Source organism: Grus americana, chromosome 2, assembly GCF_028858705.1.
Source record: "Grus americana isolate bGruAme1 chromosome 2, bGruAme1.mat, whole genome shotgun sequence".
Taxonomy (NCBI): Eukaryota; Metazoa; Chordata; class Aves; order Gruiformes; family Gruidae; genus Grus; species Grus americana.
The window spans coordinates 52,556,646-52,574,549 of record NC_072853.1 but is presented as its reverse complement, the minus strand read 5'-3'; the positions used below and the strand labels follow the sequence as shown (position 1 = coordinate 52,574,549).

General features: G+C 42.6%; 1 long non-coding RNA gene across 4 annotated transcripts in view; it reads left to right on the top strand.

Annotated features, from left to right (window-relative positions):
- Positions 1–17,904, top strand: part of LOC129202638 (uncharacterized) — a 29,538-nt gene that overhangs the window by 1,213 nt on the left and 10,421 nt on the right. For all 4 annotated transcript variants that reach the window (XR_008575774.1, XR_008575775.1, XR_008575777.1 and 1 more), the window contains exons 2-3: positions 10,266–10,354; positions 17,263–17,442. This is a non-coding gene — a long non-coding RNA (uncharacterized LOC129202638). The remainder of the gene's footprint in view (positions 1–10,265; positions 10,355–17,262; positions 17,443–17,904) is intronic.

Here is a 17,904-nt window from a genome sequence, read left to right as displayed (position 1 = left end):
AGTTATTTTCAAAGTCATGGTTAAGAAACAAGTGATTTATAGCCAAGCACAAGGGCATTTGAGCTATTCAGTTGTGGATATTCACTATTTGCTATCTTGCTTTATTCAGAGAAAAAAAAATGTCATTGTACATTTTGGGTTTTTTTGTCCGCAGCTGCCTGCATCTTTGGTTTTGTTTTCTAATGAGAAGTATGTACAGTTAAAGCAAAAATACATGCTACAACAATGTTACACTCTTGTTTACTTTCACTCGTTTTGTGCCGGCTATTACCACAGCCCTTTGATTCATAGGGTTTGGTTGCTCTTGGAAATGCAGATGTTCCATTTCAACAACCACAGTCCAAAGAGAACATCTCATGTACTCTGCAAGCTACAGGGTGTAGGCTTGGGATCGTTTCATATATGATGCAGCAAGTCATTCTTAAAATACAAAGAAAATTCTTCTTACAGTCTTCATATTAAACAAAATGAAAATCATCGTTAGAGATACGGAGCCTAATTCACAGTGCTGTTGGGCACCTGGTTTTGGCATTAAAACATACACAGGGCTGATGCCAGGCCTCAGCAGGATGATTTGAAGCACCTAGCTGTAAAAAATGCAAAATTCATGAGGTCTGTAATAGAGGAAGGAAGAGGGAGCCTGAACCTGCAGCTCAGTGGGCAGGATCACCCTGTAGTGACACAAGTCCCGAGCCACACCCTAGGTGCTGCTTAGGTGTTTTAGCCAATGTCTATAGGAAAACCTGTAGGTAGTCTTGGAAATGCCAGACTTCTTCCATCCTCTCCAGGCCTCCCTGCAACAAAGTCTTACTTGCCCTTTGCATCTTGCATTGCTTTTTTTACAGCAGCCCAGCTTCAACACAGTAAGTGGAGAGAAGCACTGTCCTGTTTGCTTGGCAGCTTGGAGAATTTGTTGAGATACAAGGGCTGGGCATCAGACAGGCCCAGACTCCCACCTTTATTTGCTAGTGAACGATCTTACCACTAGAACTGTACACCCAAGTACCTCTTCCAGTGTTTGCAGTGAGGGAAGCTGCTGTGTTTGTGTTCAGCTGGGTGCAAACTCAGGGTGTTTCTGTCAGACCGGGCTTTTCTCACGACTATGGTGGAGTAAAAGTGCTTGTCTTAAATAGAATAGAATTTGTGTGGGAGGTACTTCACCCAGCTGTCTAGGAAACTGAGCACTGCTTTGAAAATGTAAAAGTGAGGTTTTGGCTACAAAGAGCAAAAAGGAAAATAGATTCTAATTTAAAAGCAGGTATGGGTTAAGTGTCTGGTGTGTTAGAGTGCTCCTGTTGTAACTCAAGAGTGTAATGTTATAGTTTCTTATCCAGTGAATGCTCATTCACGTGCTTGGATCTTGAAGCACATTTTCATCAACTTCAGTCAGATCGTTTGTATCTATATCATCAGGAACTTGTGTATTTCTAGCATGGGCCACTTAGAAATCATATGAAGTTCCATCCTACGTAACCAATTGTAGTGCATTGAATATGATGCTTTAGTTTGTTTTTCTCTTCCTGAAAACAAACTAAAAATGAGTAATTTCTTCTTCCTGCATTTGTTGTGTCACATCTTTTGGAATTGAGCTAGCTTTCGTTGAGTGAAATGGAAATTACTCAACATATGTATGACCTGATACCATTGAGCTGATCAAGCATGCAAACCTGAAAGATTTTTTTTTCTTTCTTCAAAGCATGTAGTCTCTAATTCTTGAAAGTGTCTCTCTGTAAGCTCATGTCCATGTTTAGTAAATAAGTGAACTGATAATCCTTAATAAAACAGCGATCATGGTGCTTGTACCCATGTTGTCTTGCCTATTTTATAAGAGATTTAAACGCTCTTGCTTTTAGCGTGATACAAATATGACAAACTGACACCAACTTAAAAGCCAATTGTTTGGCAGAGATTGCAATTTCCTATTAAATACAGAAGACTGGTAAACTATAGAATTACTACATTGGCTTCCTCTAAAATATTATACCATACATATGAAAAGTACATGTAATAGTGCTTATCACATAAATAGCATTCTTGTACATCAGAGTAATAAGACTGTGCATCATAAGAGGTTTCAGTAGTGGCCATTTCAGGAAAAGAGCAAACAGCAAGAACACAAGAGCAGTGGAATACTCAACCAGTATTAGCTGGGCCCTCTCTGAGCAGCTACTGTTACCCCCATCCCCTCATGAAAAAGCCAAGAAAAAATAAGTGAAAGGGCTTGTAATAAAGTCAAAGGCCATCTAGATGTTTTAGGTCACTAAGTATGCATCTTTAAAAGGCATGCACTCTCAGAATGAGAGAAAAGGCTAGGCTACATGAGCTTCTGATGTAACTACTGACTTCAGAAGAGTTACACAAGGCAGAAATGAGACTGTATCCTGTTCACCATATTAGGCCAAGTTAGTAATGCGTGATCTACCTTCACATTCAACTTCCTGTTTAGTCAACACGAAACCTACAGCAGTTAAATCACGTTCCGTTAAGCCTGCCTTTGGTCCACCACCCTCTCTCCTTGTTTGCCGTACAAAACTGGCTCAGGTTTGCCTCAGCTCTAGTCCTCCGGACACCTAAAAGCACAGGTCAGTATTGCTCGAAGCTCTGAGATTAAGACTCTGGTCAACAAATCCAGTCCTTGGGCAAAACATTTTGCCATTGCTAAAGCTCATCTATGCAGCAGAAAAGCCTTTTGCAGGAGCTCCCTACTTCAGGCAAGGAATGATGGCTGCTCACGCAGACGTCTCTGAACTGACTTTAGGTAATGATGAAGTCACACCGACATTGATCTCGGTGTGCTTGCAAAATCAAAAAAATAAAGGCTGCATTAGGTGGTGAATGCTGCTGGGTGTAAGTAGCTGATTTAAAGCTGCAGCACAGTGAGGACTGCAGTGCAGCCCCCTCGCCTCCCTTGGGGGCTCAGCTATGCACTGAAAAAACTCCTCAAGGAATGACAGACTATAAGCTTGAGGTGGAAGGTGCTCTGAGCAGTTAACACATTAAAACGCTCTACCAGTAGGAGAAAGAAAGCAAAGCAATGTGACAGATATGAGTCATATCATTTAGTACACTGAGAAAAGGCATCTTGGTTCTTCCAGGATGAAGCAAAACATAGGAACTAGAACGGAAATAGAATAGAAATGACCTAGGCAATAAAAATTGCTAGCAAGAGAAGACAAATTTGGATATAATAGATCAAAAGAGAATTTCACATAGAATCAAAGAATCATAGAATGGTTTGGGTTGGAAGGGACCTCAAAGACCATCTAGTTCCAACCCCCCTGCCACGGGCAGGGACACCCTCCACTAGACCACATTGCCCAAAGCCCCATCCAACCTGGCCTTGAACACTTCCAGGGATGGGGCCTCCACAACCTCTCTGGGCAACCTGTTCCAGTGCCTCTCCACTCTAACAGTAAAGAATTTCTTTCTAACATCTAATTTAAATCGACCCTCCTTCAGCTTAAACCCATTACCCCTTGTCCTGTCACTACACTCCCTGATAAACAGTCCCTCACCATCTTTCCTGTAGGCCCCTTCAGGTACTGGTAAGCCACAATTAGATCTCCCCAGAGCCTTCTTTTCTCCAGGCTGATACATGGATAGACTCAACAAAAGTAGTATCTTTCAAACATCTGTAGATGCTGAAACAGTCCAACATATATAAATATGTATATTTTTCCTGCATGTCACTACCTTTAGCAAAGATGTGAGGCTCCCGGCATACGACCTTGCATATTCCAGTGTATCCCAGCTTCTTGAAAAAGGGCATTTGCTGTTCCCTTTTACAGCCCAGCACATTTTCAGGCACTGTAGTGTTTTTGGGTTTTTTTTGCATCTAGTGCTGGAACCCTGGGGAGAAACTGCTCCTGCTGCCGGCATGTGGTGAGTGATGAATAAGAAATGGAGCACCCGGATCTTTGTTTCATTGTCTTGAATGAGCTAGAAATAGGCCAAAAAAAAAAATCACCTTTTGGAACTTTTGCAATGGCCCGGTTTGATGGAGAGGGTCGATTCTGAAAACAAAGTGTTGCAAGGGAGGAAGCAAACTGGCTGGGATTGTCTGCTCCAGTGCAAACACAGATGCGTTGCTGCCAGTAGACAAGGGCATAGTTGTATAAACAGCACAGTGTAGGCACTCCCAGAGTAACTTTTGCTGTATCTGGAAAGGGGAGCCGTGAGCCCAGAGATAGCAATCCGCAGGATAAATATCTGGTCACCATATGGCTCAGGCCAGTATCAACCATGAATGCGTATACAGTGCAAGGCTCCCTTTGCTTTTATGCTTTAAAAGTGCAGGGAAAAAACGGCCTGTGAGCGATGTATGGCAAAAGCTCACAAAGTGATTTTAAATCAAATCAAAACAAAATTCCACTGGAATGTTGAAAGCTTCATACCTCAGTAAGGACAATTTCCGTGGCAAATACTATTTTCCCACTGAAGCCACTTGGTGGGTACAGAAAACGTTAAGATGCCAGAAATTCTTCTTTTACCCTGGGAAAAAGCTTTTTATTTTCACTATCCCAGAGCTTAAAAATGGCCCAAGTACTTCTTGTTTGAAATCTTCAAAAACCCAAACAAACTCAACTCTTAGTCAAAGAAAAGCCATGAAAAAAATTATCCTAAAAAATGAAGGTTTCAGAAAGTTAGTATATTAAAGCAGGAGCTAAAAATTAATCTCCTGGTGGTATCATCTATCAGGATATAAAACATATATAATATACTATTTGTGTCTTTATTTCCATTATAAGTACAGTGATTACCATCTTTATAGACCTCTCTGCAGATTAAGCTGTCATGAATCTGACATTCTGCTCTGCTATTAATTTGTTAGCTGTGAATCACCTACAAGATTAAGAATTTTTCTTCTTTCTCCAGTTCTTAACCCTAAGCGCTCTCTTCCAGAACAAATTTCTCCCACCCCACCTTACTCCTACTTCCCCCACGTACACATATCACATTTCCTGTGGATGGATTAGTTTTGCAGTCCTTGCTCAAACAGTTCTTCTGAAGACAAAAGTTAAAAGTAAACTGGGCTGAGTTTAAAAGTAAACTAGCTTTGATTCTCCTGGTTTTGGTTTTATGTATGTTGTCCTAAAAATGTACACTCCCTGTAAATGCTTTGCTCTGCTGAAGACTATGTCAAATCCATAAAAAGCCATGGTTTTATCTTGGACCTGGGAAATATTTAACAGTTTCAGACTAACAGATAATTAACTTCTAAATGACACATGTCATAACTTTGCTGGAATAAACAGAGCAGGCTTCATATGATCCTTCTCTGGGCAGAATGGTGGAAGTTACAGTTCTTGACACTCACAGCATAAGGTTTTGCAACACAAGTTATAGAAAACTTCTATTATATCATGAAGCTTCATGAGATTCTATATGGCTTGTGTCTTAAATGTAAGGCACTCAAATGGCACTAAATATGCAGTTTTTAAAAACCCCTGCGTTTCATATGACTATCTTCCAGATATTAAAAATATATTTTAAAAAATTTAGTCACCAACAAAGAATTCAAATTCATTGCAACCGCAGGAATTATAAATGAGCCAACTTAGTAATTTCTGGTGGTTTTTAATAACTAAATCACAGAAGCTGCATTACTGATTTTGTTCACACTCAAGATCAAATTCTTCTGTTAATTTCCTGCCACTAGACAATCGACTAACAGTTATTTTACACCAACACTACCACTGTTGTTAAGTTTGTAGAGGTCTACTATTCTTAGAGCACACTTGTAAGCTTTGAGAGAGTCTAGAGGATTTAAATTTGATTCTTATTGTAATTCTGTTTTCATTCGGCCATAACAACCCAAAACCCACAAACGGAAGTTTTATAGGTGTGATCGTAGACAGAAAACTACATGTACGACAGTGTGAGCAAGCTCTTGCTCAAGTCGAGAATCAAAGAGTTAATCTCTTTCTTCTTCTTCTCTCCTTCCCCTCCTGGAAGATAAGACACCAAACTTCCTACTTCTTGTTGCAAAATGCCACGTGAGTCTGTTGGGTAATTCAACTCTTAATATCTGGAAGGTGGCAATTTTATATCAGTTTTACCCCCTTATTGTGTTTCATTATTATTGTTATTGTTACTACTTCAAGTCAGCAGAACTGCCTTAAACTGTTTTGAAATGGAGAAGGGAGCCCATAGACTCCTAATCCAGTGAGAGCAAAAATAACCTGACAAAGGGATAAACTAAAGGCCAGGAACAGGCCTCTTGCTGAGATCCATTTCAAAAGTGTGGTATACCCAAAGTAACGCCTTCTCGATGGCGAGTTTTTAGGCAGAGGGGAAAAAAGAGCCAACTCAGCCAGCTTCTTCCAGAGAGTCAAATATAGCCCATCCACCAGGACCAGAGAATGGCAGGTTTGGCCTAAGCTGCCTCTGAGCAAGCTTTGGTGCCTGGCACAGGTTAGGAGAGCTCCAGCACAGCCGACGGTGCAACAAACTCTCTCTCCAGCACTGAGCAGGGTGTCAGCCCAGCAAAGAATCTGGCCCCACGAACCCAGCACAGTCTGCACGTAACGCAAAATCCACAGCAAACTCTGTAAGGGGGATTACTAGACCTGATGGTGAACTGTGGGATTTCCTTCTAGGTGTAACTGTGCATTGAATATGTGGAGTGGATGAGTTTGTGGGTAAAAGGCATTATTAGGAGCTTGGAAATATGGAGGAAGCAAGTAGAAAGGAAAAAAATTGCTTAGAAACACTCTAAAATATTTATATGAGCTTGTTTTTGTGTGTCTTACATTACATCTGTAATCTCTTTTTTCTGGAGTGACTGTGTTAGAGAAAATTCTTTTTAAAGGGCAGAATTACATTTAAAACTCTCTGTCCAAACCTTGTGCTGCAATCTCCTGAAAATTCATGTTTGCCCTTTTCTTCACAGTAGCTTTGTAATGACGCTCCTAACATATCATAGTGTGCCGTAAGAATAGATGAGGCTGCTCCGTGAAGCACTGGATTAAAAAAAGTACAAGGTGATTGACACATTCATGGCCCGTGGCCGTACAAACACTTGCAAAATTGCTTCCTGCCGATGTTCTAGCACCTTTACCATAGAAACAAAAGGCAGTGTGGCAAGCAAAGCTGTCCCTCAGCAGTCTCATAAAATGAAAACATAGCTGTGAAAATGCATATGCAAAAGCAGTGTTTGTAAAGAGTTACATTATTACACCTCTGCAACCACTTACTCCTCTTTGTGTGCCATACTTTGGTGAAACGATGGAATAATTCAGAACTCGAGTAAGTGCTTTTAAACAAGTTACTGAAACTACAAGTACTATGTCCAAATTATTATGGAGTTTGGGGTTCTTTTAATGAAAATGTGTTTTGTTTACCTAATTTTATGTAGTTCCCAGCACTCCTTTGTGGTGGCCGTGCCATCATTTTATACGCATACAAAGGGAGCAGCGTTATGCTGTCTGCACCGCAAAACGCCCACAGCAATTCAGACCACGTCCGCACCGCGCTCAGCAGACATGATGGTGTAATCCAGCTGGCCGATCGCAGCGGTTGCATCCTCTTACCCCAAACCTGAGCTGCCTGCTAGCCCCAGGTCATAAAACAAGAAGCTTCTCCTTTTGCTTGTAAATTTCCGTGCAGAAAAGTGGACATACAACTCTGCACCTCCAGACTTACCCAAGCTAGTTTCTGGCCAGCTAGCCGAGGTACCCACAGTGGCAGAATCAGCCTCCATCGCGTTACTTGCCCAGGCCCCGAAGCCCGTGTTGCCCCAGCTTCGTGCAGCTGTTCTTCAGCCAGCTGGATTACGCCATCAGATCTGCCGAGCGCGGTGCGGACGTGGTCTGAATTGCTGTGGGCGTTTTACGGTGCAGGCAGCATAATGCTGCTACCTTCGTATGCATATAAAATGATGGCACGGCCACCGAAAAGGAGTGCTGGGAGCTATTTCAGATTAGATAAACACAAGACCTTTTTTGCTAAAGCAAACCCAGACTCTAATAGTTTGGATACAGTACTTGTAGTTTGAGTAACTTGAATATAGTAGTTGCAAATAGAAATCTATCCAATTATAAAAATTCATGCAATTATAATAGTCAGCGGTCACTGATGTTATCTGCACTGCGGGTAAATACGGCAAGAATGTCTCATGGCCAATATTTCTACTATTTGATGACCACATGATTATTTTTTGGTTAGCTGTTACTATTTCCTTCTTGACTCATTCCTAAAAGGCACTGAAACATCAGTCTTATCACTCAGACAGCAGTTACTGCAACCGTCTTTAAATCAGTTTTGCAAACCTGCATCCAGAGCATCTCCTACCAGAAGGGTGTGCGCTCTGCGTCTTGTCAACTTCACATCCCCCCCCTTCGTTTGACATGAGCCATGCGATCCAGTGTTTCACTTGGACTTGTTGAGACCGGACTGAGTCCAAGGGAGGGCCGTCTGCACTGGAGGTAACACCGCACCACAGGAAAATGAGGAAAGAAACATCGGGTTTGTGCAGTGGGGGAGATGATCAGCTGTTAGCCACGGTTCTTCTCAGCTGGGTGGAGTTTTTAATCCCCCCCACCCCTGGCAGATCATTTCACATCTTTATAGTGTCTGTGAACATAGTGGGATGCCTTGTACTTCTGAGCACACGCTTTGTTACTGTCTATGTCATGTCCTGATCAGACTATTGCAAAACCCCCTATGCAGACTCCCCAAAGTGAGTCATGTCTGCATGGATGTCTGCAAGCCGCCTCTCTCTGCACAGAGGTGCGGAGCTGTGCGGGAAGCGGGGGAGACGACCACCCTGGCGCAGCACATCAGCGTAGTGATTAAAGAGAATGCCTTAGTGGAACAGAAAAGGGGCTAGCAGGTCTGCACCAGCTGTCAGCTTCCAGGTAAAATTTAAGGGGTTCATTGTGACCCCCAAAGCCCTACATGTCAGCCTGGCTGCCACGGGGGCTGCCCTCCTGTGAAATATGTCCACCCTTGTGTGCTCTGGAAGGGTAGTCCCCCAGAGGCACTCAGGGCGTTGGAACATGACCCACTCCGCACCTCCAGGTCCCCAACCTTTCCTTGCTTGTGGCATATTCTGATTTGTCTGGTTTTAGACCCGCCGCCTGTGAGACTTTTCCTGTACATCAAATCCTACACTGGGAGAAGGAGCTGCATTACTCATACATAGTTTCAAAACTGTGGGTAAACTGGATGGTTTCTTGCTCCCATAGACGTATGACTTCATCCTCTCTATCTTTCCAACTTCATGCACTAGCACGGCTAGATTTATAAGATGATCCCCTTTGCTTCAGAGGCAGATCCACTGCCTTATCACCAGCTGAACAAGAATTCCTTCCTTATCACCTGTTAAGTGGAAGGATCAGCGTGTGTTGAAGTGGAGCAGCTATGTAGTATCTCGTGGTTTCTACCTGCCAGTAAATCAACTGCATTCGGTTTCAATAATGTGGCTTTTCTTAATATGTTATTTCATTTCTTGTTGTTTAAACAACAAAAAAATGGGTTGGTATGGCAAAATTCAAACCCTCTAAGACCCAATATGCTAATACAATAATGTCTCAATATTGAACAAGTGAAAAATATTTTCCACTCAATGACTCCTGAGCCTTCCACAACAGAGTTAGATAGGCAATTTACTCAGGTTATTCATGAGGAAGTTGTGATTAGCTGTGTGCTATTAATTGCTGAAACCCTCTAGTTTGCTGCTATTGTCCATAAGGGATAAAAAATCTTTTGCAGCCCAGTCCATTTCAAGCCCTACAATTTACACTCACTAAATTACTAGGACCAAAACTATATTCAGAAATTGTGCCATCCTACTCCGTGTGCTTCCTCACTCTGTTTCCTAGCATCTGTTTCCAAGTCTGTATTGGACAATTTCTTTACAGGCAGAAAATAACATTTCTAAGACTTATCTTGATTTTTTTAAATGCTTATTCTCCTGTCACTGCTCAAAAAAAAAACAACCCAAAACAAATTACAAAGCTATGCACAAAGTGATATTGAGAAATGGTAATGCAAATTTACAAATCTTTCACACTCAATAGCTGTTTCTAGTACTCTGTCTTTGTCCTTAGGATTTAATTAAATCTCTCACAGAAAACAGAATTTGCTAGTACTTGACCTTTGTTTTCAGAGCCCCAAAACACAAAAGGCATTTAGAATCAATGACAATGCACAAAACACAACGCACTCCACTTAGTGCTCAGCACAACACAATGTTCATCCTTTATATGGAGAGACCCTGGGTTAAAAAAGAATTCAAATTAAGCCACAGTATTCTTTTCTAGGTCACCCCCTGAAGAATCACGACCACCGCTCCAAGCTGATTATACATTATGCAGTCCACCTCCACATGACGCCCAACGCTACCGCTCAAGTAATCTTTTTCTCACTGCATAAACTATATCACCCTCCACTCTTTATTTGCCTTCACTGGTTTCCTTCCTGTCTCTTAACTCCTCACTTCAAGCTCCTCACCCTCTGCTTAAAGACCAAACATAATCTCCCCACTCCCATTTCTGCTCCCGCTTCCCCTTCCTCCCAGCAGGGCCACCCACTGCCTGCTTCGCTCCAGCAGCCTCTCCGCTTTTGTTTCCCAGCCACTCTCTCCTGCATCACTTCAGCTGCTCTCTACGCCACTTATATCCCTTTCCTACCTGCCTTTTTGCAGGCATACGTCATGCTTTTTCCTTCTTTTCTCAAACCGACTTCTTGCTGGTATTTTGTTTTCTTCTTCACTTTGGCAGAGATTAGGTGGATTTGTGATGAATAGTCACTAAAGTGAGTAAAATTTTAATTCTTGCAAAAGTCATTGAAAGACATCTGAAAATTAACACTCTTGGCTAAAACGAAAACTGATGGAAAGCTATTTAAGGAAAAACATGACGTTCAGTGGCCTTGAACTGTGTAGAAAAAGGTCACAGAATGAGAAGCTACAGAGAATAATTTTGCTTCTGGTCATGTTAACAAGGGACAGTAACCCCCACACTAAATATATTCCTTGAATTAGGAGCAGTTTCAACTCTGAAGCCCTTCTTAGCCCTTGCAGGGAGGCCCACAGTGGGAGAAAGGTGTGCTCTTCCCATCCGCCAGCCAGCCAGACCCGGAACATTTCCTCCTGTTACTCACCAGTCATTTACCGTCCCTCGAGCCGCAAGGAAGCCCAGTCTCAGCTTCTTCCCCACCCAGCGGCGGGCTACACCTCTCCCTGCTATTCGTGCAGCTGGGGAAAGCTCGTCCGCTTCTCTGAGCAAAAAAAAAGGTCTTTCTTGTGTCTTCTAGAGCAGTGTTGCTCAGCACAGCTTGCAGCCCCAGGGTTCACAGCTTGGCTTGTAGCTTAACTAGAACCTGGGCTTTTATTTTTATTTTTTTTTTTATTTCTTGTGGGAGTGGAAGAAGCAACAAATACAAGCTAATATATTTGAGGGAAATATTTAAAATAATTTCAATTATATTGCAACTGATGTTTTTGCTACCAGTGTCCTACAGACGGATCACCAGGTTTGCTTTGGGATTTTCACACCCCACATAATATTACTCACAGTTTACACTTCCGAGGAGCCTTTTACATTTATGGCTTCTGGGATGCCTGGTTCTGGCCCATATGGTACAAAACACATATTTTGAATCCTTCTGTAGGAAAAGCAGATGTCCACAACTCATTAAAGCAAGAAAGACTGGGGGAGATGCAGTCCACAGACAGGGTGGCACTGCTCTCATTTCCATCCTCCCTGTTGGTTAAATTGGAAAAGAATATTTTTTTCAGCACAGATTATGCTCGTAGGTCATTTACATAAATTCCCATAATCTCTGCACAAAATCTGAGGACTCGCTGTGGCCATATATATATATATATATAGGGTGGAATCCACCTCTGCCTCTGCTGGGGCCTCTCCAGCGGCTCTGCTGGCAGGAGCTGCCGTGAGGATGTGTGAATCACTAAGGTGTTCCCAATTTCTGCAGGCTGTTTTACCAGCTGCCAGGCAAGTTGCAATGCTACAACCCCCTGCCTCGGGGACTCTTGCTCGTGGCCCTCTGCCGGGCTCTGTACAAGCAGGGGCCTGATTCCACAGATGGATGAAGGAGGGAAAGGCAGATGTTCTCCCGAAGGAAAAAAAAAAAAAAAAAGCGCGAACTCGAGACACATCCTGTACCATGACTGCACATGCCGACAGAAAATGCTCCACGTTACTCTGCTACAGAAGCTGCCTCTCCAGGGCTTGCTTTTCCTTTGATTTTCCTAGGACCAGAAATATCAAATAACAAATTGGGAATCAAAACCTGTACCTACCCCTGAAGCCCTCTGCATTCAACAGAAACCAGTAAAAAGCTAGTTTTTGCCAGGATTTTTATGGTAATCTATTAAGCTATTTTCAGATTGCTCCTCTGGCAAGAATAGCCAGAGAATGTCAAGTCCTCCGGTATGTGGCTGTACCCTTCATTTCTCTGTGAGATACATTTCCAGGCCTCGACAACGACATCAAATGTTCAGATCAAGAAATGTTATGTCCAAGAGGTAGATAATTTCCTCCCCTGCTGTGTCCATAAACAGGACAATATTCTACAGTCCAGCTCCTCTGCTTCTTCCCATCACATACGCCAGTCACCGTTGTTTTCGTTATTCTGTCTTTGTCCAGAGTTTTGACCTCTGATTGACTTTGAAGTTTACATATGAGGAAAAACAGTCAGGCAGCTGCTAAAACAAGTAAGGAGAGATCAAACGGTTCTGAAAGAATTAAAAACAAACAACTTTTATCTTTTTCTTTTGTGTTTACCAATACATTCACAGATCCAGATAGATGGAGAGATACCCAAACGCACATACATATATTTAAATGATAACATTAAAAAATTACATTAAAGGAATATTGTTTAGATTAGCGCAGCCGAACATTGAAGGATAAGGAAATTAGGAAAATTAGGAAATACCAGATTAAGATTGCTATGCTAATTTCTTTCTGCCACTGGGTGTGATTATCCTGTGTTGTACAGAATGAGGCATGCATCCTGTGGGAAAGTCTAAAATATGACTGTGTCATGGAAGGGTTTGTAAGAAAACATATGCACATGGGGAGGGACAAAAAAAGATTACCCAGAGAGTCTTAAATCTGCTGTTTTCTAATGTATCAGGAACTGACGCTGTAGTTTAAATGACACTAATGACTGGGGCATAGGGAATCGGATGTCCTAGCTTGTTTTTTCGGGAGAAAAAAGCTAGACGAGGGCAGCCCCCTGCGACATGGATAGAGAAACACAGGTTCTTGCCATTTATTCAGTAACACAAGCTGTCATTGCAGGCATTTATTTTGTCAGCTTTGGAGTGGAGGTACGATGTCGGGAGTTGTTTGGTCCTGATCCTGAAGCTGGACAACCAATTAGCAGAAATCAGGTTTTGTTTCCTCTACCTTACTAAACCTTCCTAACCCACTTCTCTATTAAATCCGGTCCAGAAATTTCATCCTCCTTTTGCTGTACAGTTTCTCCTAATGCTTCATCGCCTATTACTGTTTCAGTGAGAACTCGGGTCTTTAAAACAGTGATGTTGTCCAATTACTATATTGGCAGACTGCCTTGACCTTTCCTGGAGAAACGAAGAAGCAAAAAGCAGTGGTAGTTCCCAACAGTTGCCATTTTAATGAATCTCACCCAGAAATTCACAGGACACAGGAAAATTTTTGTCCCTGAGATGAATGACTTTGACTTCCAAAGGCCTGCCGAAAACAATAAAGACTCTAAGCTTCCCAAAAGATGTTAAATTTCCCAAACACTTAAAAGAAAAAAAATTCTACAGATATCATACAAGTATGAATAATAATCTAAACCAGAATGTTTTTATTGAAAATAAAGCTCTACTTGCTTCCTTAGAAATTTCCTTTTTTCCAATTTAGTAAGATTACACTGGCCTGTATAATCTGAACTCTGAAGTGCTCTGTAACTTGGGATAGAGGCAAACCTGTCCAGGCACCCTCTTGCTCTTGGACGTTGCATATACAGTTAATTTCCACAGCCAGCTAATTCAAATCTGCTTTATTAAATGCTTAAATGTACTAATTTATAGAATGCAAATCCTACCAAATGACAACTCTCTGCATGTCATTTTGCCTCTCTGCCATAAATAATCCATTGTCTCTCATATAGGCCAAACCTGTGACCTTAAAAAATTATAAAAAGAGTTAGTTTGGATAAATGGAAATACATTTTCCTGTGTGTGTTTTTTTAATGCTGAATTTCACAGATTGTTACGATAAGCTTTGTAGAGCAGAGTATCGCTCTAAGCAGAAGTAGAGTATCTTTTCTGTATTAGCTTCACAGCTGAAGCAGTTTGCGTACAGCTATCTTCTCCATCTATCCCTTGGGCATAAAGGCAGTAAAAGAATTCCTAAAGAAGGGAAGGAAATTGCATTGGTCAAGATCAAATTGCCGGCATGCATGATTTGATGTCCCAATGACTGTCCACCAGATACGGCTGCAGGAGATTCGCCAAGATGTTAATTGTCCTGAGGACTGGAGTTCAACGGTTAGCAAACATCTCCTCAGTTTCGCTGTGGAATGAAAGTTATGACAGCTGCAAAGAGTGCTCGTCTCAGTTGAACGTGCAACAGGGAGCAGCACTGAGGGAAAACCTGATCTTAGATGACAATCTCTGCTTGCAAACAGTAGCTGTTGGTAGGGTTGCTGCAGAGATAGGAATTGTAACTCCACAGCTTCGCTATGTGGAGTCAGTACAGGGCTCCAAGGTTAACTTTGCAGATTGAAATTAACTCAGACTCTAGAGGAGGACATAATTTTGAATAGCTCTTTCCACTTTTGAAAGTGTCAGGTTGTATGATGGAGACAGTCTCACATTGCACGGTGAAGTCCTTGTGTAAAATGACTCAAAGCTGCATTTCATTGTCTTTGCATGGAAGTCTGCAGACGTAAACTTTGCGTCTTGCAAGTTGCAAGATGTTGTTTGTCCACCTCTCGTCTCTGGACATAAGAGCCAACAAATGGAGAGGCTACTTTGTTTACTGCTGTCTGAAGCAAAGAGGTCAGTCAACAGTCCATTAAAAAGACGTACGGTGAATAAAATAGTCTAAGCACAGAAGCCTCTTCTAATCTGACTTCTGCTAAGCAAGCCTGCTATTCATCACTCCAGTGCTAAGCAGCGTACATAATGAGAAGAAATATTTCTCCACATAGGACAGAAAATTTTCTTACTTGGATAGCTAGGATTTCATCCCAGATATTAAGAAAACTCTGACCATACTAACTGCTAGCTGCATAGATCTGCTGCTCACGGAGGGAGCAATAGCCTCATGCTAGCCAAATAAGTACTGTCCAGTTGGTCAATGATACGGACTTTCTCTCTGATATTTCTTTCCACCAGACTGAGAAGAATCCTTCTAAACATATGTTAAAACATCGGATTTGTTGTATACGTTATTGTGGAAATTGTACACATGGGCTTGAATTCTGCTTTTGGGTGAAGAAGGTTAGACTGCAGAGGGAATACTGGGAATTATCCAATAGTTATCACACATAAACTGGATTACTGAAGCATGGAGGTGGTCAGCATTTCCCACGGGCACCAGTGAAAAGTCAAGTCCTTTTCCTGTGATAATCTTAATTTCCTACCAATATTCTTCTGAAATAAAATATGGTAGCTAATGTTCATCCATAGCCTATATCTACTATTGTTTCAGTTTCCTCTCTGAATAAAACTACACAGAAAAAAAAAGATCCAGGATGAGACACGTGAATTACTTTCTTTGCTGAAGATACTGTTATCTTTGCTATGATATTTCTAGGCAGAGTTCTTGGAAACAAATCTAAGTTCAAATAACAATAAGTAACACTGAGAAAAAATAAAGATATCAAAACAGAAGAATTAATGAACTGCAATGGTCAAAAGCTGAATCTTCATCAGGAATACATCCAAATGCCTGAAAATAGCGTGCGCTTCAAAGCTCTGTGCATCTGTATAGAGGATGAGCAGCAAGAGTCATGCCATGGCCCTTGCGTAATTGCTACCCGTTCCTGTATCTCCGAAGGATGCTGTCCAGTGATCTCAGTTGATCAAACTGTTAAGCACTTTCCTCCAAAAGCAAAAGAACCTGACAGAAGCCTGGAGCTCAACCTGGCGTAGGCTGGACAAGTTGTGAGGTGGGGAGTGCAGCTGCTGATCCTGTTTTTGTTTCAACTGCTGCTTGCAAGGAGTTATTTATCCTGCTACACTTCGCAGGCTGCTCCAACTTGCCATAAGGCTTTTCTTTCTTTCTGCAGCATTCAAAAGAGGCAGGACTGTAAATTGTCTTCTCTGATTGCTCTGAATTGCATTCGCCTGCCGTATTTTGTGTAAGAGTACCCCATAGTGACCAAGGATCTCGGGGTGGCTTTATTGGGCAGGCAGCGTTGCTGCGCCTGTCCCTTCCCTTGTGCAGCACCCCTTGGGGAGCACATACCAGCGAGCAGCTCTACCCCCCAGCACCAGGGAAGCTCTCGGGGCTCCCCTGCTGCAAAAGCAGGGGAGGAAAACCCCGCTCACCTGCCCTTGCAGGGGATTCACAGCCAGCAGAAAGGGTCATTGGTGAGGAACCTACACAGCGGGGAGACCACCCTCTGAGTGAAAAATCTCCTTGGACACTTGGAAACATTTTGTTTCTGACTGCCAGGGAAAATACTGACATTTATGTTTGGTACTGGTGCCAAGTTAAATTTTGGCTTGCTTATGCTGAGGAACTTTCTGGCTTGGAGAGAGAAGAAAAAGAAAGCAGGTAGGCCACAAGGCTCCTTGCTGCCTTTTATTTTGCCAACCTCTGGGCTGCTGCCCTTCTCCTTACTCTACAGCAATTCACGTGGGAGGAGGAAGAAGCGACCGCGGCAGCAAAGCACGGCAATGCACAACAGAAACTGGAAACATTGGAGCATGGTGACCAGCAACTCTGCCGGGAGCTGGGGATAATAGCCAGGGCACGGTAACCCACACTAACAGCTGGGAAAACTACTTGATGTGTTTCCAGGTTTGCCAGCCTGTCCTCCTCTTACACCTTCCCGGGGAAAGGTGTGGAGCTGCTGCTTGCTGTCAGCCTGGCCGTGCACCTTGAAAGAGTTTCTCTGTACGCTGAATACTTGCCTCTGGGAGGTGAAGAATTTTGGTTTGCATAAATAGTTCATATTTTATTATTATAACTTACCCAATCATAAATTGCATTCATTATTTATGTTATTATTATAAGGTGTTATGTAGTTTATGTAAATACATTTGATTCGCTCCTATTTGGACTGCTGGCTTTGCTTTCCTAGGGAAGAAGAATTCTTGTTTTGGGAAAGTATATATCCACCCTCAGAGGAATCACCAAAGGCTTGAGACCCAAACACTGTCCTCCTGCACTGTACAAAGTGAGGAAGAGGCCACTGGTGATTATTCTCTTGGGCTGAACTGAGGATGAGCAACAAAATCTGAGGAACACAGCCTGAAAAGGGGTGAGTTTATCTGCTCTCTCATCCTGGTCTCCTCTTCACTCTCTCTTACAGAAGATGTTGGGTTGGGTCAGCTTCTGTGTAGACAAGCTTTTTCTGAAGGGAGCTTAGCCTGGGACACTGGGGTACCTGAGAACAACTGCTGAGCAAAGAATATTCACCGCTTAAGTTTGAGCAAAATACTGTTTACCCCTTTCTCACTCGTTCACCTCTCCCATTTCCCTGTTTCTCACTGGAGGCGATGGCTGCCCGAGGCTTGGGAGTACAGCAGATCCTGCAGCTGCTACGGCTGTCGGACTGGGAACAGCACACCAAGACGCCACCACGTGCCCAGGACCCTTGGAAATCTGCTCTTTGCTGCCTGGTCCTGTTACCATGCCCAAAGCCCCTTACACACAGGGAGATGCCACTGCATGGTCTGACCTTCTTCATTCACATATCCCACCTGGACTAGGGCACTGTCAT